At 46.7% G+C, this 22,760-nt stretch overlaps 13 non-coding genes and 1 pseudogene across 13 annotated transcripts; 3 read left to right on the top strand and 11 right to left on the bottom strand.

Annotated features, from left to right (window-relative positions):
- Positions 1 to 2,748: 2,748 nt before the first annotated feature.
- LOC135026467 (U1 spliceosomal RNA) lies at positions 2,749 to 2,912 on the bottom strand. Its single transcript, XR_010223084.1, has one exon. It is a non-coding gene; the product is annotated as a U1 spliceosomal RNA (small nuclear RNA).
- Positions 2,913 to 3,056: 144 nt separating this feature from the next.
- LOC135026609 (U5 spliceosomal RNA) lies at positions 3,057 to 3,172 on the top strand. Its single transcript, XR_010223207.1, has one exon. It is a non-coding gene; the product is annotated as a U5 spliceosomal RNA (small nuclear RNA).
- Positions 3,173 to 3,442: 270 nt separating this feature from the next.
- On the top strand, positions 3,443 to 3,559 carry LOC135026655 (U5 spliceosomal RNA). Its single transcript, XR_010223252.1, has one exon. It is a non-coding gene; the product is annotated as a U5 spliceosomal RNA (small nuclear RNA).
- Positions 3,560 to 3,845: 286 nt separating this feature from the next.
- Positions 3,846 to 3,961, top strand: LOC135026612 (U5 spliceosomal RNA). Its single transcript, XR_010223210.1, has one exon. It is a non-coding gene; the product is annotated as a U5 spliceosomal RNA (small nuclear RNA).
- Positions 3,962 to 10,593: 6,632 nt separating this feature from the next.
- Positions 10,594 to 10,757, bottom strand: LOC135026661 (U1 spliceosomal RNA). The gene has a single exon (XR_010223258.1). It is a non-coding gene; the product is annotated as a U1 spliceosomal RNA (small nuclear RNA).
- A 671-nt stretch (positions 10,758 to 11,428) lies between these two features.
- On the bottom strand, positions 11,429 to 11,591 carry LOC135026593 (U1 spliceosomal RNA). The gene has a single exon (XR_010223197.1). It is a non-coding gene; the product is annotated as a U1 spliceosomal RNA (small nuclear RNA).
- Positions 11,592 to 11,743: 152 nt separating this feature from the next.
- LOC135026674 (U1 spliceosomal RNA) lies at positions 11,744 to 11,907 on the bottom strand. Its single transcript, XR_010223271.1, has one exon. It is a non-coding gene; the product is annotated as a U1 spliceosomal RNA (small nuclear RNA).
- Positions 11,908 to 12,578: 671 nt separating this feature from the next.
- LOC135026542 (U1 spliceosomal RNA) lies at positions 12,579 to 12,741 on the bottom strand. The gene has a single exon (XR_010223157.1). It is a non-coding gene; the product is annotated as a U1 spliceosomal RNA (small nuclear RNA).
- A 152-nt stretch (positions 12,742 to 12,893) lies between these two features.
- Positions 12,894 to 13,057, bottom strand: LOC135026666 (U1 spliceosomal RNA). Its single transcript, XR_010223263.1, has one exon. It is a non-coding gene; the product is annotated as a U1 spliceosomal RNA (small nuclear RNA).
- Positions 13,058 to 13,759: 702 nt separating this feature from the next.
- On the bottom strand, positions 13,760 to 13,894 carry LOC135026589 (U1 spliceosomal RNA; annotated as a pseudogene).
- A 152-nt stretch (positions 13,895 to 14,046) lies between these two features.
- On the bottom strand, positions 14,047 to 14,210 carry LOC135026476 (U1 spliceosomal RNA). The gene has a single exon (XR_010223093.1). It is a non-coding gene; the product is annotated as a U1 spliceosomal RNA (small nuclear RNA).
- Positions 14,211 to 20,940: 6,730 nt separating this feature from the next.
- Positions 20,941 to 21,104, bottom strand: LOC135026681 (U1 spliceosomal RNA). The gene has a single exon (XR_010223277.1). It is a non-coding gene; the product is annotated as a U1 spliceosomal RNA (small nuclear RNA).
- Positions 21,105 to 21,759: 655 nt separating this feature from the next.
- On the bottom strand, positions 21,760 to 21,922 carry LOC135026504 (U1 spliceosomal RNA). The gene has a single exon (XR_010223121.1). It is a non-coding gene; the product is annotated as a U1 spliceosomal RNA (small nuclear RNA).
- Positions 21,923 to 22,074: 152 nt separating this feature from the next.
- On the bottom strand, positions 22,075 to 22,238 carry LOC135026483 (U1 spliceosomal RNA). Its single transcript, XR_010223100.1, has one exon. It is a non-coding gene; the product is annotated as a U1 spliceosomal RNA (small nuclear RNA).
- Positions 22,239 to 22,760: the final 522 nt, after the last annotated feature.

The following is a 22,760-nucleotide window of genomic DNA, read 5'->3' as shown; positions in this document are numbered from 1 at the left end:
TGCAGTTGTTGTCCCCAGACGAGAGTTCCCTTGTGCTTCCTCAGTTGAATCTCCTTAACTTGACGGGGGAGGGGCTGCCAGAGCAGACACCCTCCCCAGCCCTATCCCAACTCATACTTATTTTGCATATGAGATTTCTTGATCATGAAGATTGTTCTCACAGGGTGAGGTTCATCCATTATATTTTAAAATAGGAAGGTACAAATTACATATTTGAATTGCATTTATGTGCTGGATTCAAATGTCCCCCCCCCCCCCCTTCCATTCTCAATTGTGCCCGTCAGCAGCTATTCTAAGGTTGCTGCCAATGGGTGTGACACATTAATTTCTTCTGTGGGGTACACTGGACTCCACAAGGATTCACATTGGGGTGTAGAGTAGGATCTTGATCTGAGGCACCAACCGGCTCAAAGCTTTTGACTGTTCCCAAGATGCTCAGTGCATTCTCCTCTATAACCCCGCTTCCATGAACAGGGAGCTCAGTTTGTAGTTGGTGCCTTCAGTAGCAGGCCACTTAACAGGGGCCTGCCTCAGGCAGCCTATTCTTAGCTATAAATTTTGACAAGAAAAGAAGAACTTGTTTTATGAGAATCTACAAGGGCTGCAGCAGGCTAGGTCTAATAGACATCTTTACTGCAGCTTCATCACTCCCAGCGACGCTGTATACTCCCGTGCCCTGGTTGCTGGGTCACTGCAGCGGAGGCTCCGGTTTCATCCTAAGGTCAGTCACACACACACCACCCTTCCGGATCACGAGGCCGCTGTTGAAGGGGAGCGTGGCCGTAGGGGGTGGACCGTGTGCGCACTGGCGTGGACACTGATTACTGGGCAGCCGCTCCACTAGCCACCAGGTACAGTTAAGGAGCACAGGTCTGGGGGTTTTTCTCCTATATTAACCCAATTTTGTACTGCCCGCAGCGCATTGTGATAGGTAATAGGGCCTGATTCAGGTTGGATTGCAATCACAATAAGCGATCCAACTGCAAAAATTGCTAAGAGCATACGCATGTGCCTGCATTTTCTGCGGCACCCCGCAGAGAATGCGATCGCCTCTGCCTGTCAATCGGGGCGGGGGGGGGGGGATAGGTGGGTCAGCAACACTCCATTTCCAAGTGAGGGATGGAGCGGTGCGGGTGCAAGGCTTCAAAATGGGGTCTGCAATGGAGGAGACACAGGGGGCGTGGTCACAGCGGCTGTATGACATCACATTCAGCCGCTGTGATCACAAAAATGGTGGCGGCTTCCTGCGCGCACATACAGTCTGCACCAGCAGGAGGCTACACCATTTTTTATGATCACGCTGAACTGCAGTGCGACTGCAATTACAGCATGGTCAAGAAGGGAGGCGTCATGCTGGGTGGCCATGCCTTTTCACTGTGCAGGAGCCAGCACCGCTCACACACTAGTCCCCGGGTGCAGTCCCCAACCCCCGGGACACCCGGAGCAACAAAATGTAGATTCAGGCCACCAGGCCACGTCCCTACCTATGAAACCATGCCTCCTTTTTACCATTGCGCTGCTTATCTGCGCGCACTGCATTACAATCTCCCTCGCCACCTCTCTGGGTGTCACCAGTAATAGTGACACCTCTGCCATGCTTGTAGCAGCTGGTCCTAAGATCTACGCCTCAAGCCCTGAGTGTTTGCCCTTGTGACTTGTTGATCATCATAGCGAAGCAGATGCTTACAGAAAACTGCAGGGGCTTAGATTGAAAATAAAAAAATTGATGGGTATAAGGTAGAGAGGAGCGGGTTCGGTTCTCCGAGAACCGAATTCCCCACGAACTCCACGTGGTTTACACTGGTCCGAGGCAGGCTCGGTTGTTCCCGCCTGACTCGGAAAACCTGAACAAGGGAAAATGTCATCATCCCGCTGTCGGATTCTCGCGAGATTCGGATTCCATATAAAGAGCTGCGCGTTGCCGCCATTTTTACTCGTGCATTGAAGAGAGAGCGGAATGGACGTGGCTATGTTCTCTCAGTGGAAATCTCAATAGCAGTGCTCAGTATCAGTGGTTACTTATTGCTGCTCAGTAATACTAGTAGTGTGTCTCTCCTGCTCAGTGTCAGTTCTCAGTAGTATCCTCATCAGTGCTCAGATCACTGCTCATTGTCTTGTGCTGCATTGTGGTGCTCAGCATACTACAGTACATTACTAATAGTCCAGTGCTGCATCTTGCTGCTCAGTGTCAGTTCTAGTATCCTCATCAGTGCTCACTATCACTGTTCATTGCATTTTGGTTTTCTGTATACTACAGTAACATAGTAATATAGTAACATATAGTAACATAGTTTTTGAGGTTGAATAGAGGCAAATTGCCCATCGTGTTCAACCTGTTTTAAGTTGTGATGATTCTACATACTTGCTGAATAATGTTTTATGACTAGTTAGCTACTATAACTCATGTTACCCCCGGATTAACCATGTTGATATTTTAAGTATTATAACCTTGGATAGCTTTTTCATTCAGAAATGTATCCATTCCTTTTTTAAATCCAATTACAGAGTCCGCCATTACCACCTTCCCTGGCAGGGAATTCCACATCCTGATTGCCCTAACAGTGAAGATCATAGTATCTCACCTGGCAGGTAAGTAGGAATTGGGCTAGAGCTGTGGAGGATTGCTGCTCGGGCACCCCCTGTCAAGTGAAGGAGATCCAACTGAGGCAGCACAAGGGAACTCTCGAAAGAAGAACAAGGCTAGAGGAAGATCTGAGACAAAGAAATCTGACTTTTACCAGAGCTGACCAGAGGAAAGCACAAACACAGTCCCCCACTACCACAAATAATGCAGTCGAGTTTCCCACATTTGGGGAAATCACAGGGGTCAGCATACCCAGAATGCAATGAATGAACCTCACCCTGGGAGAACAATCTTCATGACCATGGTATCTCCTATGCAAAATAAGTATGATTTGGGATAGGGCTGGGGAGGGCCGCTGCTCAGGCACATCTCTGTCAAGTAAAGGAGATTCAACTGAGGCAGCACAAGGGAACTCTCATCTGGGGACAACAACTGCAGGGAGAACACATATTTTCAGATGAAAATCTTGGTCATGCTCTGGTTTCTCTTCAGAACGAACAAATCTTTCGCCTTTTACTAAAGATTTCCGTGGAGAGGAGCAAAACTGAGTTTTACCTCAATTTTTGCATGCCCCATCTTTTTGGGGTTTCTTTTATCGGTTTAAAGATAGAATGAGTGTGCTTTAATGAAAGCTCATTTGCATAGAAATTACAGTAAATGTTTGTTTCTTTTCAAACAGAACTTTCTTGACCATGCTACTTGCTTGAAAGATCTGGGAGCACATGGAATACAGTACAAACCATGCTTATAGCAAGGAGAAGCCAGGTGAGAAATCTGCTTTCTTTCAAATTGGGCGCTCACTTTGATCTGAATGAGGACTGCTGGCATGGCACTCAGGCGACAGGTGGAATCTTGGTCATGCTCTGGTTTCTCTTCAGAATGAACAAATCTTTCGCCTTTTATTAAAGATTATCCGTGGAGAGGAGCAAAACTGAGTTTTATCTCAATTTTTGCATGCCCCATATTATTGGGGTTTCTTTTATCAGTTTAAAGACAGAACGAGTGAGCTTTCTTGTTGGCTTTAATGTAAGTTTATTTGTATAACAATGACAGTAAATGTCTGTTTCTTTTCAAGCAGAACTTTCTTGACCATACTAATTGCTTGAAAGATCTGGGAGCACATGGAAAAGAGTACAAACCATGCTTATAGCAAGGGGAAGCCTGGTGAGAAATCTGCTTTCTTTCTTTCATATTGGGTGCTCACTTTGAGCTGAATGAGGACTGCTGGCATGGCACTCAGGCGACAGGTGGAATCTTGGTCATGCTCTGGTTTCTCTTCAGAACGAACAAATCTTTCGCCTTTTACTAAAGATTTCCGTGGAGAGGAGCAAAACTGAGTTTTATCTAAATTTTTGCATGCCCCATATTATTGGGGTTTCTTTTATCTGTTTAAAGACAGAACGAGTGTGCTTTCTTGTTAGCTTTAATGTAAGTTGCCATAGATGCAGTGAAACACGCGTGTAGGGCACGGCGTGTCCTCGTGTATTTGACTCATGTGAAATGTTATAAAACAAAAATATATGATTATGATGTTAGCTGTTAGTCTCCACTAATAGGGAATAGAAGCTGAGCTATAAGAAAGGAATACACTAGATATGATGTCACTTAGCAATTACAATGTCTAAAGTGCATACAGATAGCTACTAATAACTCTTGATAAGAAAGTATATCAGTGTGGGTATATTTATATGATGGGATATTGGGACTAGTGAATATATATCACTCCTGCTGTCCAGATTGGCAATAACCAGACAATTATGATAAGAGTAGAGATGTCACATGGGCTGCTATAGATATTAATTTAATGCTGTATGTGTCATTTGTTACAAATGGATACATTTTCTATGAGTCAGCCTAGCAGCTGCATGTTCTAACAGAACACTATCCTCACACAGAATCTGCTAACCTTGAGATAACTAAATGACAGTGTGTAACAGTCTCTTTACTATAAGACTGTTACAAAGTAATATATATATTTGAAGTCAGTCTAGCAGCTGTGTGTTCCAGCAGTTTATAAGACAAAGAAAATCTCCTATTGTGGAATCTAGACACATGGGACTGCTGGCCTGTGTCATACTATTTCTATGTAATACCAGTAACATGTATATAACTGTTACATAATTGTTACAAATGGATAAATCTTTGAGTCAGCCTAGCAGCTGCATGTCCTAACAGGACACCATAAATCCTTTACAGTGTAACAAATTGATTGGTAACACTTAAAGGCTGGAGAGCAGTTATATGCCTTACTAGCATACTCAATATACCACATTATTACACCAGTTACCACGATTATTGACAGCGCATTTGATATATTATATTACCCTCACACTGAGTCTGTTTACCTTTAGATAACTAAGTGACCGAATATGTAACAGTTTCTCTATCATAAGACTGTTACAAAGTGAGATAGATATATTTGGAAGTCAGTCAAACAGCTGTGTGTTTCAGCGGTTTATAAGAAAATTCCTCATTGTGGAATCTGGACCACTAAGGGTTATTATATATATAGCACATGGAATTGCCACATCTCCCTATATGATAATTTCATTACACTGTAACATAATAAGAATTAACTCTTTAACAGTGTAAATAGAGAGTAATGAATCTCTGACACATGGAATATATTATTTCTTAGATGAATTGGATAAACCATTATGACAGACACTTTGCTTCCTAATAAGAATTGAGGTGGCTATACCTCTAAGGAAAGCATTATTGCCTACGCCTAGATCAGATTAAATAAGATCTGGCTGAATATATGAAGGAAGGTTGCTATTTATATGAGAATTGGAATTGCTATATTCCTTAAGGCAACCCCACCGATTGATATATGTTGTCAATTAAGTATATCTGAACGGCTATATCTGGACCAGATTTAATAAGATCTGGCTGATTATATGAAGGAGGGCTGCTATTTATATTGGAATTGCCATATTCCTTAAGGCAACCGCACCTGTTGGTATATCTCGCCAATTAACTATATCTAAACAGCTAAATTAAAGCTATTCATCATTTTTTTAGTTTGGATATTAATAAATATGATCTTTCCATGATGCATAGAGATTTCCCTATCAAGTGATTCCTTATCCGATATAGAAAGCTATCCCCCTATGGTATTGAATTTAGGAATATAGTCTTAGGGGACACAGAGAAATAAGTGATCCCCATCTACCTAAGCACCCCACAAATTGGAGGTTAGCTTACCGGTTATACTCAATCACCCCCACAAATTCGCCAATGGGGATGGCTTCCCGGGAGGTAACCCCTATTGAGTGAAGGGAGTATATAGGATACGACCCAGTGGTACCTGACGACATAGATACTAACAGCTATTTAATAACATTACGCTAGAAAGTGATTATTAGCAACATATATATCTATATAAACAACCCCGCCAGGGTTGTGCCTTCAAAAATAATCACACACGGACACGCTTTTTAAACCTTTTTTTCACATCTCTTTATTCTTCTTATGCACATGTATGTTAGTTCTGTGATTTTAACCTTTATGTTTCACTGCAGTTTGGGATAATAATATTAATATTTATCCAATTTTAATACATACTTAATAAAGGTTATATTTTATGATTCATTCATTCTGTCCAGTGCGTCAACAGTGCAGATTTCTTCTTGTTTTTTCTCCCAAATTCTATAACAATGACAGTAAATGTTGTTACTTTTCAAACAGAACTTTCTTGACCATGCTACTTGCTTGAAAGATCTGGGAGCACATGGAAAACAGTACAAACCATGCAGTATCACAAGAGCCTTTATTTGATCTTTCATGAAGATAGAGCAGAATTGAGGACACGTCAACAATTTCTGCCGAAGGTGGTTCATCTTTCCACATGGTGCCTTTGGCCACTGACACCTTCGTTGAGTCAAAGTCTCTGGCTGTGGTCAGAACTTTGAAAATTTATGTCACCAGAACGGTTCAGATTAGGAAAACAGAGGCTCTGTTTGTCCTGTATGCTCCCAACAGGATTGGGTGTCCTGCTTCCATGTAGACCATTATGCGCTGGATCTGTGGTAAGATTCAGCATGCTCATTCCACGGCAGGATTGCCGTTACTGAAATAGGTGAAGACCCATTCTACTAGAAAGGTGGGTTCATCCTGGGCAGCTGGTCGGGGAGTCTCGGCATTGCAATTTTGCCGAGCAGCTATTTAGTAAACACTTTTGCTAAGTTTTACAAGTTTGATACCTTGGCTGATGATAACCTCAAGTTGGGTCATTTGGTGCTGCAGAGTCGTACGCACTCTCCCACCCGTTCAAGAGCTTTGGTATAACCCCATGGTTCTTAATGTGACCCCAGCATCCTCTAGGTCGTATGAGAAAATAGGATTTTAATACCTACCGGTAAATCCTTTTCTCTTAGTCCGTAGAGGATGCTGGGCACCCGTCCCAGTCCATACTGTGTCTGCAGTTATTACTTGTGGTTATACACATGTTGTGTTATGGTTCTGGTCAGCTTTTTGCTGCAATTGTTCATGCCGTTGGCTTGTGTTCTGTTGAATGCCACGTTCTGCGGCATGCTTAAGGTGTGAGCTGGTAAGATGCTCACCTTAGTTTAACAATAAATCCTTTCCTCGAAATGTCCGTCTCCCTGGGCTCAGTTCCTATAACTGGAGTCTGGAGGAGGGGCATAGAGGGAGGAGCCAGTTCACACCCTTTGAAAGTCTTAAAGTGCCCATGTCTCTTGCGGATCCCATCTATACCCCATGGTTCTTAATGTGACCCCAGCATCCTCTACGGACTAAGAGAAAAGGATGCCCTTGCGCACTATCCTGACTTCTCCTCCCGTCTGCTTACTTTGTGCCTTCCAACGCACAATGCGAACTACAGGTGGTGCTGCAGGGCCCACACCCTTTTACTTGCCTTACAGAACAGCTCTGGAGCTGTTACAGTGCCCAGCTGCTGCAAGAAATCAGCTTGAATGCTTCAGGGGATGGGGCATGGCCAACATGAGCCCCACACCAAAGGAGGGTGGGGGTGTTTAATGCGAACTAGGGGTCATCCAAGCACCGCAAAAGGCCGCCATGCCCTGCATGCCCCTTTTCTCTTTTCATATGCAGATGAGGGTTCCAGCCAACTTTGGTCCACTGCTTGGATGACATCACCGTATGCAAATCCGTCTTCTGCAGACCTTCCCCCTGGAATGCTTGTACTAGTTGTTGCATATGGTTTGATATTTGATGGTGCTTCAATATTAGGCAGCCTTCCACCCTCCCATGTTCATCTGAACAGATGTGGTCTCCCTGCAGTTGTTGTCCCCAGACGAGAGTTCCCTTGTGCGTCCTCAGTTGAATCTCCTTAACTTGACGGGGGAGGGGCTGCCCGAGCAGCCACCCTCCCCAGCCCTATCCCAACTCATACTTATTTTGCATATGAGATCTCTTGATCATGAAGATTGTTCTCACAGGGTGAGGTTCATCCATTATATTTTAAAATAGGAAGGTACAAATTACATATTTGAATTGCATCTATGTGCTGGATTCAAATGTCCCCCCCCCCCCCTTCCTTTCTCAATTGTGCCCGTCAGCAGCTATTCTAAGGTTGCTGCCAATGGGTGTGACACATTAATTTCTTCTGTGGGGTACACTGGACTCCACAAGGATTCACATTGGGGTGTAGAGTAGGATCTTGATCTGAGGCACCAACCGGCTCAAAGCTTTTGACTGTTCCCAAGATGCTCAGTGCATTCTCCTCTATAACCCCGCTTCCATGAACAGGGAGCTCAGTTTGTAGTTGGTGCCTTCAGTAGCAGGCCTCTTAACAGGGGCCTGCCTCAAGCAGCCTATTCTTAGCTATTAATTTTGACAAGAAAAGAAGAACTTGTTTTATGAGAATCTACAAGGGCTGCAGCAGGCTAGGTCTAATAGACATCTTTACTGCAGCTTCATCACTCCCAGCGGCGCTGTATACTCCCGTGCCCTGGTTGCTGGGTCACTGCAGCGGAGGCTCCAGTTTCTTCCTAAGGTCAGTCACACACACACCGCCCTTCCGGATCACGAGGCCGCTGATGAAGGGGAGCGTGGCCGTAGGGGGTGGACCGTGTGCGCACTGGCGTGGACACTGATTACTGGGCAGCCGCTCCACTAGCCACCAGGTACAGTTAAGGAGCACAGGTCTGGGAGTTTTACTCCTATATTAACCCAATTTTGTACTGCCCGCAGCGCATTGTGATAGGTAATAGGGCCTGATTCAGGTTGGATTGCAATCACAATAAGCGATCCAACTGCAAAAATTGCTAAGAGCATACGCATGTGCCTGCATTTTCTGCGGCACCCCGCAGAGAATGCGATCGCCTCTGCCTGTCAATCGGGGCGGGGGGGGGGGGGAGAGGGGGGTCAGCAACACTCCATTTCCAAGTCAGGGATGGAGCGGTGCGGGGGCAAGGCTTCAAAATGGGGTCTGCAACGGAGGAGACACAGGGGGCGTGGTCACAGCGGCTGTATGACATCACATTCAGCCGCTGTGATCACAAAAATGGTGGCGGCTTCCTGCGCGCACATACAGTCTGCACCAGCAGGAGGCTACACCATTTTATATGATCACGCTGAACTGCAGTGCGACTGCAATTACAGCATGGTCAAGAATGGAGGCGTCATGCTCGGTGGCCATGCACTGTCACTGTGCAGGAGCCAGCACCGCACACACACTAGTCCCCGGGTGCAGCCACCAACCCCCGGGACACCCGGAGCAACAAAATGTAGATTCAGGCCACCAGGCCACGCCCCTACCTATGAAACCATGCCTCCTTTTTACCATTGCACTGCTTATCTGCGCGCACTGCATTACAATCTCCCTCGCCACCTCTCTGGGTGTCACCAGTGATAATGACACCTCTGCCATGCTTGTAGCAGCTGGTCCTAAGATCTACGCCTCAAGCCCTGAGTGTTTGCCCTTGTGACTTGTTGATCATCATAGCGAAGCAGATGCTTACAGAAAACTGCAGGGGCTTAGATTGAAAATAAAAAAATTGATGGGTATAAGGTAGAGAGGAGCGGGTTCGGTTCTCCGAGAACCGAATTCCCGACGAACTCCACGTGGTTTACACTGGTCCGAGGCAGGCTCGGTTGTTCCCGCCTGACTCGGAAAACCTGAACAAGGGAAAATGTCATCATCCCGCTGTCGGATTCTCGCGAGATTCGGATTCCATATAAAGAGCTGCGCGTTGCCGCCATTTTTACTCGTGCATTGAAGAGAGAGCGGAGAGGACGTGGCTATGTTCTCTCAGTGGAAATCTCAATATCAGTGCTCAGTATCAGTGGTTACTTATTGCTGCTCAGTAATACTAGTAGTGTGTCTCTCCTGCTCAGTGTCAGTTCTCAGTAGTATCCTCATCAGTGCTCAGTATCACTGCTCATTGTCTTGTGCTGCATTGTGGTGCTCAGCATACTACAGTACATTACTAATAGTCCAGTGCTGCATCTTGCTGCTCAGTGTCAGTTCTAGTATCCTCATCAGTGCTCACTATCACTGCTCATTACATTGTGGTGTTCTGTATACTACAGTAACATAGTAATATAGTAACATATAGTAACATAGTTTTTGAGGTTGAATAGAGGCAAATTGCCCATCGTGTTCAACCTGTTTTAAGTTGTGATGATTCTACATACTTGCTGAATAATGTTTTATGACTAGTTAACTACTATAACTCATGTTACCCCCGGATTAACCATGTTGATATTTTAAGTATTATAACCTTGGATAGCTTTTTCATTCAGAAATGTATCCATTCCTTTTTTAAATCCAATTACAGAGTCCGCCATTACCACCTTCCCTGGCAGGGAATTCCACATCCTGATTGCCCTAACAGTGAAGATCATAGTATCTCACCTGGCAGGTAAGTAGGAGTTGGGCTAGAGCTGTGGAGGATTGCTGCTCGGGCACCCCCTGTCAAGTGAAGGAGATCCAACTGAGGCAGCACAAGGGAACTCTCGAAAGAAGAACAAGGCTAGAGGAAGATCTGAGACAAAGAAATCTGACTTTTACCAGAGCTGACCAGAGGAAAGCACAAACACAGTCCCCCACTACCACAAATAATGCAGTCGAGTTTCCCACATTTGGGGAAATCACAGGGGTCAGCATACCCAGAGTGCAATGAATGAACCTCACCCTGGGAGAACAATCTTCATGACCATGGTATCTCCTATGCAAAATAAGTATGATTTGGGATAGGGCTGGGGAGGGCCGCTGCTCAGGCACATCTCTGTCAAGTAAAGGAGATTCAACTGAGGCAACACAAGGGAACTCTCATCTGGGGACAACAACTGCAGGGAGAACACATATTTTCAGATGAACATGGGAGGGCAGAAGGCTGCCTAATACTGAAGCACCCCCAAACAACAAACCAAATGCAACTACTAGTGCAAGCATTCCTGGGGGAAGGCCTGCAGCAGATGGATTTGCATATGGTGATGTCATCCAAGCAGTGGGTCAAAGTTGGCTTCAACCCTCGTCTGCATATGAAAATAAAAATGGGGTGTGCAGGGCATGGCGGCCTTTTGCGGCGCTTGGATGACCCCTAGTTCGCATTAAACACCTCCACCTTCCTTCGGTGTGGGGCTCATGTTGGCTATGCCCCAGCCCCTGAAGCATTCAAGCTGATTTCTTGCAGCAGCTGGGCACTGTAACAGCTCCAGAGCTGCTCTGTAAAGCAAGTAAAAGGGTGTGGGCCCTGCAGCACTACCTGTAGTTTGCATTGTGCTTTGGAAGGCACAAAGTAAGCAGACGGGAGAAGTCAGGATAGTGCACAAGGGCATAGAAGGGAGCGGCTCAAGAAAAGAGAAGTGGAAACAGACAGCAAACTAGGCTGGAGAGAGACCTGAGACAAAGAGATCTGAATTATACGAGAGCCGACCAGAGGAAACACAAATTATGTAATCAAGTGTCCCACATTTGGGGAAATCGTAGGAGCAGCACACCCAGAGTGCATTGGGTGAGCCTTGCCCTGGGAGAAGCACCTTCCTGATCATAGTATCTCACCTGGCAGGTAAGTAGGAGTTGGGCTAGAGCTGGGGAGGGTCGCTGTTCGGGCACCCCCCTGTCAAGTGAAGGAGCTCCAACTGAGGCAGCACAAGGAAACTCTCGAAAAAAGAACAAGGCTAGAGGAAGATCTGAGACAAAGAAATCTGACTTTTACCAGAGCTGACCAGAGGAAAGCACAAACACAGTCCCCCACTACCACAAATAATGCAGTCGAGTTTCCCACATTTGGGGAAATCACAGGGGTCAGCATACCCAGAATGCAATGAATGAACCTCACCCTGGGAGAACAATCTTCATGACAATGGTATCTCCTATGCAAAATAAGTATGAATTGGGATAGGGCTGGGGAGGGCCGCTGCTCAGGCACATCTCTGTCAAGTAAAGGAGATTCAACTGAGGCAGCACAAGGGAACTCTCATCTGGGGACAACAACTGCAGGGAGAACACATATTTTCAGATGAACATGGGAGAGCAGAAGGCTGCCTAATACTGAAGCACCCCCAAACAACAAACCAAATGCAACAACTAGTACAAGCATTCCTGGGAAAAGGTCTGCAGAAGACGGATTTGCATACGGTGATGTCATCCAAGCAGTGGGCCAAAGTTGGCTGGAACCCTCATCTGCATATGAAAAGAGAAAAGGGGTATGCAGGGCATGGCGGCCTTTTGCGGCGCTTGGATGACCCTTAGTTCGCATTAAACACCTCCACCCTCCGTCGGTGTGGGGCTCATGTTGGCTATGCCCCAGCCCCTGAAGCATTCAAGCTGATTTCTTGCAGCAGCTGGGCACTGTAACAGCTCCAGAGCTGCTCTGAAAGGCAAGTAAAAGGGTGTGGGCCCTGCAGCACTACCTGTAGTTTGCATTGTGCGTTGGAAGGCACAAAGTAAGCAGACAGGAGAAGTCAGGAGAGTGCACAAGGGCATAGAAGGCAGCGGCTCAAGAAAAGAGAAGTGGAAACAGACAGCAAACTAGGCTGGAGAGAGACCTGAGACAAAGAGATCTGAATTATACGAGAGCCGACCAGGGGAAACACAAATTATGCAGTCAAGTTTCCCACATTTGGGGAAATCGCAGGAGCAGCACACCCAGAGTGCAATGGGTGAGCCTTGCCCTGGGAGAAGCACCTTCATGATCATAGTATCTCACCTGGCAGGTATGTAGGAGTTGGGCTAGAGCTGGGGAGGGTCGCTGCTTGGGTACCCCCCTGTCAAGTGAAGGAGATCAAACTGAGGCAGCACAATGGAACTCTCGAAAGAAGAACAAGGCTAGAGGAAGATCTGAGACAAAGAAATCTGACTTTTACCAGAGCTGACCAGAGGAAAACACAAACACAGTCCCCCACTACCACAAATAATGCAGTTGAGTTTCCCACATTTGGGGAAATCACAGGGGTCAGCATACCCAGAATGCAATGAATGAACCTCACCCTGGGAGAACAATCTTTATGACCATGGTATCTCCTATGCAAAATAAGTATGATTTGGGAAAGGGCTGGGGAGGGCCGCTGCTCAGGCACATCTCTGTCAAGTAAAGGAGATTCAACTGAGGCAGCACAAAGGAACTCTCATCTGGGGACAACAACTGCCGGGAGAACACATATTTTCAGATGAACATGGGAGGGCAGAAGGCTGCCTAATACTGAAGCACCCCCAAACAACAAACCAAATGCAACAACTAGTTCAAGCATTCCAGGGGGAAGGTCTGCAGAAGACGGATTTGCATACAGTGATGTCATCCAAGCAGTGGGCCAAAGTTGGCTGGAACCCTCATCTGCATATGAAAAGAGAAAAGGGGTATGCAGGGCATGGCGGCCTTTTGCGGCGCTTGGATGACCCTTAGTTCGCATTAAACACCCCCACCCTCCTTCGGTGTGGGGCTCATGTTGGCCATGCCCCAGCCCCTGAAGCATTCAAGCTGATTTCTTTCAGCAGCTTGGCACTGTAACAGCTCCAGAGCTGCTCTGTAAGGCAAGTAAAAGGGTGTGGGCCCTGCAGCACTACCTGTAGTTTGCATTGTGCATCGGAAGGCACAAAGTAAGCAGACAGGAGGAGAAGTCAGGATAGTGCACAAGGGTGTAGAAGGGAGGGGCTCAAGAAAAAAGAAGTGGAAACAGACAGCAAACTAGGCTGGAAAGAGACCTGAGACAAAGAGATCTGAATTATATGAGAGCCGACTAGGGGAAACACAAATTATGCAGTCAAGTTTCCCACATTTGGGGAAATCGCAGGGGCAGCACACCCAGAGTGCAATGGGTGAGCCTTGCCCTGGGAGAAGCAACTTCATGATCATAGTATCTAACCTGGCAGGTAAGTAGGAGTTGGGCTAGAGCTGGGGAGGGTCGCTGCTCGGGCACCCCCCTGTCAAGTGAAGGAGATCCAACTGAGGCAGCACAAGGGAACTCTTGAAAGAAGAACAAGGCTAGAGGAAGATCTGAGACAAAGAAATCTGACTTTTACCAGAGCTGACCAGAGGAAAGCACAAACACAGTCCCCCACTACCACAAATAATGCCGTTGAGTTTCCCACATTTGGGGAAATCACAGAGGTCAGCATACCCAGAATGCAATGAATGAACCTAACCCTGGGAGAACAATCTTCATGACCATGTTATCTCCTATGCAAAATAAGTATGATTTGGGATAGGGCTGGGGAGGGCCGCTGCTCAGGCACATCTCTGTCAAGTAAAGGAGATTCAACTGAGGCAGCACAAGGGAACTCTCATCTGGGGACAACAACTGCAGGGAGAACACATATTTTCAGATGAACATGGGAGGGCAGAAGGCTGCCTAATACTGAAGCACCCCCAAACAACAAACCAAATGCAACAACTAGTGCAAGCATTCCTGGGGGAAGGCCTGCCGCAGATGGATTTGCATATGGTGATGTCATCCAAGCAGTGGGTCAAAGTTGGCTTCAACCCTCGTCTGCATATGAAAAGAGAAAAGGGGCATGCAGGGCATGGCGGCCTTTTGCGGCGCTTGGCTGACCCCTAGTTTGCATTAAACACCTCCACCCTCCGTCGGTGTGGGGCTCTTGTTGGCTATGCCCCAGCACCTGAAGCATTCAAGCTGATTTCTTGCTGCAGCTGGGCACTGTAACAGCTCCAGAGCTGCTCTGTAAGGCAAGGTAAAAGGGTGTGGGCCCTGCAGCACTACCTGTAGTTTGCATTGTGCGTTGGAAGGCACAAAGTAAGCAGACAGGAGAAGTCAGGAGAGTGCACAAGGGCATAGAAGGCAGCGGCTCAAGAAAAGAGAAGTGGAAACAGACAGCAAACTAGGCTGGAGAGAGACCTGAGACAAAGAGATCTGAATTACACCAGGTCCGTCATTATATTATATATACCTACAGTAGTTATATATATATTTTTTTATATCATTAATTATCATCTCTATACTAGCAGACGCAGTACGGTAGTCCACGGCTGTGGCTATCTCTGTGTCGTCAGTGCTCGTCCATAATTGTATACCTACCTACCTGTGGTGGAAGTTTTTTTCTATCTTCTTCATACTAGTAGTTTAGCAGTCTGCTGACAGTGTCCACCAGGTCCGTCATTATATTATATATACCTACAGTAGTTATATATATATTTTTTTTATATCATTAATTATCATCTCTATACTAGCAGACGCAGTACGGTAGTCCACGACTGTAGCTACCTCTGTGTCGTCAGTCACTCGTCATCCATAAGTATACTAGTATCCATCCATCTCCATTGTTTACCTGAGGTGCCTTTTAGTTGTGCCTATTAAAATATGGAGAACAAAAATGTTGAGGTTCCAAAAATAGGGAAAGATCAAGATCCACTTCCACCTCGTGCTGAAGCTGCTGCCACTAGTCATGGCCGAGACGATGAAATTCCATCAACGTCGTCTGCCAAGGCCGATGCCCAATGTCATAGTACAGAGCATGTAAAATCCAAAACACAAAAGATCAGTAAAAAAAGGACTCAAAAATCTAAATAAAAATCGTCGGAGGAGAAGCGTAAACTTGCCAATATGCCATTTACCACACGGAGTGGCAAGGAACGGCTGAGGCCCTGGCCTATGTTCATGGCTAGTGGTTCAGCTTCACATGAGGATGGAAGCACTCAGCCTCTCGCTAGAAAAATGAAAAGACTTAAGCTGGCAAAAGCACAGCAAAGAACTGTGCGTTCTTCAAAATCACAAATCCACAAGGAGAGTCCAATTGTGTCGGTTGCGATGCCTGACCTTCCCAACACTGGACGTGAAGAGCATGCACCTTCCACCATTTGCACGCCCCCTGCAAGTGCTGGAAGGAGCACCCGCAGTCCAGTTCCTGATAGTCAGATTGAAGATGTCAGTGTTGAAGTACACCAGGATGAGGAGGATATGGGTGTTGCTGGCGCTGGGGAGGAAATTGACAAGGAGGATTCTGATGGTGAGGTGGTTTGTTTAAGTCAGGCACCCGGTGAGACACCTGTTGTCCGTGGGAGGAATATGGCCATTGACATGCCTGGTGAAAATACCAAAAAAATCAGCTCTTCGGTGTGGAAGTATTTCAACAGAAATGCGGACAACAGGTGTCAAGCCGTGTGTTGCCTTTGTCAAGCTGTAATAAGTAGGGGTACGGACGTTAACCACCTCGGAACATCCTCCCTTATACGTCACCTGCAGCGCATTCATCATAAGTCAGTGACAAGTTCAAAAACTTTGGGCGACAGCGGAAGCAGTCCACTGACCAGTAAATCCCTTCCTCTTGTAACCAAGCTCACGCAAACCACCCCACCAACTCCCTCAGTGTCAATTTCCTCCTTCCCCAGGAATGCCAATAGTCCTGCAGGCCATGTCACTGACAATTCTGACGAGTTCTCTCCTGCCTGGGATTCCTCCGATGCATCCTTGAGTGTAACGCCTACTGCTGCTGGCGCTGCTGTTGTTGCTGCTGGGAGTCGATGGTCATCCCAGAGGGGAAGTCGTAAGACCACTTTTACTACTTCCACCAAGCAATTGACTGTCCAACAGTCTTTTGCAAGGAAGATGAAATATCACAGCAGTCATCCTGCTGCAAAGCGGATAACTGAGGCCTTGGCATCCTGGGCAGTGAGAAACGTGGTTCCGGTATCCATCATTACTTCAGAGCCAACTATAGACTTGATTGAGGTACTGTGTCCCCGGTACCAAATACCATCTAGGTTCCATTTCTCTAGGCAGGCGATACAGAAAATGTACACAGACCTCAGAAAAAGACTCACCAGTGTCCTAAAAAATGCAGTTGTACCCAATGTCCACTTAACCACGGACATGTGGACAAGTGGAGCAGGGCAGACTCAGGACTATATGACTGTGACAGCCCACTGGGTAGATGTATTGACTCCCGCCGCAAGAACAGCAGCGGCGGCACCAGTAGCAGCATCTCGCAAACGCCAACTCTTTCCTAGGCAGGCTACGCTTTGTATCACCGCTTTCCAGAATACGCACACAGCTGAAAACCTCTTACGGCAACTAAGGAAGATCATCACAGAATGGCTTACCCCAATTGGACTCTCCTGTGGATTTGTGGCATCGGACAACGCCAGCAATATTGTGCGTGCATTATATCTGGGCAAATTCCAGCATGTCCCATGTTTTGCACATACCTTGAATTTGGTGGTGCAGAATTATTTAAAAAACGACAGGGGCGTGCAAGAGATGCTGTCGGTGGCAACAAGAATTGCGGGACACTTTCGGCGTACAGGCACCACGTACAGAAGACTGGAGCAACACCAAAAACGCCTGAACCTGCCCTGCCATCATCTGAAGCAAGAAGTGGTAACGAGGTGGAATTCAACCCTCTATATGCTTCAGAGGATGGAGGAGCAGCAAAAGGCCATTCAAGCCTATACATCTGACCACGATATAGGAGGTGGAATGCACCTGTCTCAAGCGCAGTGGAGAATGATTTCAACGTTGTGCAAGGTTCTGCAACCTTTTGAACTTGCCACACGTGAAGTCAGTTCAGACACTGCCAGCCTGAGTCAGGTCATTCCCGTCATCAGGCTTTTGCAGAAGAAGCTGGAGACATTGAAGGAGGAGCTAAGACAGAGCGATTCCGCTAGGCATGTGGGACTTGTGGATGGAGCCCTTCATTCGCTTAACCAGGATTCACGGGTGGTCAATCTGTTGAAATCAGAGCACTACATTTTGGCCATCGTGCTCGATCCTAGATTTAAAACCTACGTTGTATCTCTCTTTCCGGCAGACACAAGTCTGCAGGGGTTCAAAGACCTGCTGGTGAGAAAATTATCAAGTCAAGCGGAACTTGATCGGTCAACAGCTCCTCCTTCACATTCTCCCGCAATTGGGGGTGCGAGGAAAGGCTCAGAATTCCGAGCCCACCCGCTGGCGGTGATGCAGGGCAGTCTGGAGCGACTGCTGATGCTGACATCTGGTCCGGACTGAAGGACCTGCCAACGATTACGGACATGTCGTCTACTGTCACTGCATATGATTCTCTCACCATTGAAAGAATGGTGGAGGATTATATGAGTGACCGCATCCAAGTAGGCACGTCAGACAGTCCGTACGTATACTGGCAGGAAAAAGAGGCAATTTGGAGGCCCTTGCACAAACTGGCTTTATTCTACCTAAGTTGCCCTCCCACAAGTGTGTACTCCGAAAGAGTGTTTAGTGCCGCCGCTCACCTTGTCAGCAATCGGCGTACAAGGTTACTTCCAGAAAATGTGGAGAAGATGATGTTCATTAAAATGAATTATAATCAATTTCTCCGTGGAGACATTGACCAGCAGCAATTGCCTCCACAAAGTATACAGGGAGCTGAGATGGTGGATTCCAGTGGGGACGAATTGATAATCTGTGAGGAGGGGGATGTACACGGTGATGAATCGGAGGATGATGAGGTGGACATCTTGCCTCTATAGAGCCAGTTTGTGCAAGGAGAGATTAATTGCTTCTTTTTTGGTGGGGGTCCAAACCAACCCGTCATTTCAGTCACAGTCGTGTGGCAGACCCTGTCACTGAAATGATGGGTTGGTTAAAGTGTGCATGTCCTGTTTATACAACATAAGGGTGGGTGGGAGGGCCCAAGGCAATTCCACCTTGCACCTCTTTTTTCTTTTATTTTTCTTTGCGTCATGTGCTGTTTGGGGAGTGTTTTTTGGAAGGGCCATCCTGCGTGACACTGCAGTGCCACTCCTAGATGGGCCAGGTGTTTGTGTCGGCCACTTGGGCGCTGAGCTTAGTCACACAGCTACCTCATTGCGCCTCTTTTTTTCTTTGCGTCATGTGCTGTTTGGGGAGTGTTTTTTGGAAGGGCCATCCTGCGTGACACTGCAGTGACACTCCTAGATGGGCCAGGTGTTTGTGTCGTCCACTTGGGTCGCTGAGCTTAGTCACACAGCTACCTCATTGCGCCTCTTTTTTTCTTTGCGTCATGTGCTGTTTGGGGAGTGTTTTTTGGAAGGGCCATCCTGCGTGACACTGCAGTGCCACTCCTAGATGGGCCAGGTGTTTGTGTCGGCCACTTGGGTCGCTGAGCTTAGTCACACAGCTACCTCATTGCGCCTCTTTTTTTCTTTGCGTCATGTGCTGTTTGGGGAGTGTTTTTTGGAAGGGCCATCATGCGTGACACTGCAGTGCCACTCCTAGATGGGCCAGGTGTTTGTGTCGGCCACTTGGGTCACTGAGCTTAGTCATCCAGCGACCTCGGTGCAAATTTTAGGACTAAAAATAATATTGTGAGGTGTGAGGTGTTAAGAATAGACTGAAAATGAGTGGAAATTATGGTTATTGAGGTTAATAATACTTTGGGATCAAAATGACTCCCAAATTCTATGATTTAAGCTGTTTTTTAGGGTTTTTTGAAAAAAACACCCGAATCCAAAACACACCCGAATCCGACAAAAAAAATTCGGTGAGGTTTAGCCAAAACGCGTTCGAACCCAAAACACGGCCGCGGAACCGAACCCAAAACCAAAACACAAAACCCGAAAAATTTCCGGTGCACATCTCTAGTGGCCATGCCATGTCACTGTGCAGGAGCCAGCACCGCTCACACACTAGTCCCCGGTGCAGCCCCCAACCCCCGGGACACCCGGAGCAACAAAATGTAGATTCAGGCCACCAGGCCACGCCCCTACCTATGAAACCATGCCTCCTTTTTACCATTGCGCTGCTTATCTGCGCGCACTGCATTACAATCTCCCTCGCCACCTCTCTGGGTGTCACCAGTGATAGTGACACCTCTGCCATGCTTGTAGCAGCTGGTCCTAAGATCTACGCCTCAAGCCCTGAGTGTTTGCCCTTGTGACTTGTTGATCATCATAGCAAAGCAGATGCTTACAGAAAACTGCAGGGGCTTAGATTGAAAATAAAAAAAATTGATGGGTATAAGGTAGAGAGGAGCGGGTTCGGTTCTCCGAGAACCGAATTCCCCACGAACTCCACGTGGTTTACACTGGTACGAGGCAGGCTCGGTTGTTCCCGCCTGACTCGGAAAACCTGAACAAGGGAAAATGTCATCATCCCGCTGTCGGATTCTCGCGAGATTCGGATTCCATATAAAGAGCTGCGCGTTGCCGCCATTTTTACTCGTGCATTGAAGAGAGAGCGGAGAGGACGTGGCTATGTTCTCTCAGTGGAAATCTCAATATCAGTGCTCAGTATCAGTGGATACTTATTGCTGCTCAGTAATACTAGTAGTGTGTCTCTCCTGCTCAGTGTCAGTTCTCAGTAGTATCCTCATCAGTGCTCAGTATCACTGCTCATTGTCTTGTGCTGCATTGTTGTGCTCAGCATACTACAGTACATTACTAATAGTCCAGTGCTGCATCTTGCTGCTCAGTGTCAGTTCTAGTATCCTCATCAGTGCTCACTATCACTGCTCATTGCATTGTGGTGTTCTGTATACTACAGTAACATAGTAATATAGTAACATATAGTAACATAGTTTTTGAGGTTGAATAGAGGCAAATTGCCCATCGTGTTCAACCTGTTTTAAGTTGTGATGATTCTACATACTTGCTGAATAATGTTTTATGACTAGTTAGCTACTACAACTCATGTTACCCCCGGATTAACCATGTTGATATTTTAAGTATTATAACCTTGGATAGCTTTTTCATTCAGAAATGTATCCATTCCTTTTTTAAATCCAATTACAGAGTCCGCCATTACCACCTTCCCTGGCAGGGAATTCCACATCCTGATTGCCCTAACAGTGAAGATCATAGTATCTCTCCTGGCAGGTAAGTAGGAGTTGGGCCAGAGCTGTGGAGGATTGCTGCTCGGGCACCCCCTGTCAAGTGAAGGAGATCCAACTGAGGCAGCACAAGGGAACTCTCGAAAGAAGAACAAGGCTAGAGGAAGATCTGAGACAAAGAAATCTGACTTTTACCAGAGCTGACCAGAGGAAAGCACAAACACAGTCCCCCACTACCACAAATAATGCAGTCGAGTTTCCCACATTTGGGGAAATCACAGGGGTCAGCATACCCAGAATGCAATGAATGAACCTCACCCTGGGAGAACAATCTTCATGACCATGGTATCGCCTATGCAAAATAAGTATGATTTGGGATAGGGCTGGGGAGGGCCGCTGCTCAGGCACATCTCTGTCAAGTAAAGGAGATTCAACTGAGGCAGCACAAGGGAACTCTCATCTGGAGACAACAACTGCAGGGAGAACACATATTTTCAGATGAACATGGGAGGGCAGAAGGCTGCCTAATACTGAAGCACCCCCAAACAACAAACCAAATGCAACAACTAGTACAAGCATTCCTGGGGGAAGTTCTGCAGAAGATGGATTTGCATACGGTGATGTCATCCAAGCAGTGGGCCAAAGTTGGCTGGAACCCTCATCTGCATATGAAAAGAGAAAAGGGGTATGCAGGGCATGGCGGCCTTTTGCGGCGCTTGGATGACCCTTAGTTCGCATTAAACACCCCCACCCTCCTTCGGTGTGGGGCTCATGTTGACAATGCCCCAGCCCCTGAAGCATTCAAGCTGATTTCTTACAGCAGCTTGGCACTGTAACAGCTCCAGAGCTGCTCTGTAAGGCAAGTAAAAGGGTGTGTAGTTTGCATTGTGCATTGGAAGGCACAAAGTAAGCAGACAGGAGGAGAAGTCAGGATAGTGCACAAGGGTATAAAAGGGAGGGGCTCAAGAAAAAAGAAGTGGAAACAGACAGCAAACTAGGCTGGAGAGAGACCTGAGACAAAGAGATCTGAATTATACGAGAGCCGACCAGGGGAAACACAAATTATGCAGTCAAGTTTCCCACATTTGGGGAAATCGCAGGGGCAGCACACCCAGAGTGCAATGGGTGAGCCTTGCCCTGGGAGAAACACCTTCATGATCATAGTATCTCACCTGGCAGGTAAGTAGGAGTTGGGCTTGAGCTGGGGAGGGTCGCTGCTCGGGCACCCCCCTGTCAAGTGAAGGAGATCCAACTGAGGCAGCACAAGGGAACTCTCGAAAGAAGAACAAGGCTAGAGGAAGATCTGAAACAAAGAAATCTGACTTTTACCAGAGCTGACCAGAGGAAAACACAAACACAGTCCCCCACTACCACAAATAATGCAGTCGAGTTACCCACATTTGGGGAAATCACAGGGGTCAGCATACCCAGAATGCAATGAATGAACCTCACCCTGGGAGAATAATCTGCATGACCATGGTATCTCCTATGCAAAATAAGTATGATTTGGGATAGGGCTGGGGAGGGCCGCTGCTCAGGCACATCTCTGTCAAGTAAAGGAGATTCAACTGAGGCAGCACAAGGGAACTCCAGCATCCTCTACAGACTAAGAGAAAAGGATTTACCGGTAGGTATTAAAATCCTATTTTCTCATACGACCTAGAGGATGCTGGGGTCACATTAAGAACCATGGGGTTATACCAAAGCTCTTGAACGGGTGGAAGAGTGCGTACGACTCTGCAGCACCGAATGACCCAACTTGAGGTTATCATCGGCAAGGATGCAGTGGCGTTAATGTTTCCTGGTGTCAACCTGTATTATTTCAGTAGATATTGAAATGAGGATGCATCTTGCTGCCTTTCCAATGAAGCAAGTTTAATTTAGTAATAGGTGAAAAACCATCCCTACAAAGATGTTAATCAGATACTTGGCTTTGTGGACACTTTTCAGAGAACAAATTTGTTAGCATAAAAATAAAGCCAGAAAATGAAGAGCTGTTTAATCACTCAAATGGATTTTTTTGCC

The sequence above is a fragment of the Pseudophryne corroboree genome, unplaced genomic scaffold, assembly GCF_028390025.1.
Source record: "Pseudophryne corroboree isolate aPseCor3 unplaced genomic scaffold, aPseCor3.hap2 scaffold_445, whole genome shotgun sequence".
Taxonomy (NCBI): Eukaryota; Metazoa; Chordata; class Amphibia; order Anura; family Myobatrachidae; genus Pseudophryne; species Pseudophryne corroboree.
Note: the sequence above shows the minus strand (reverse complement) of the source record. Positions and strands in the feature narration are given on the sequence as shown.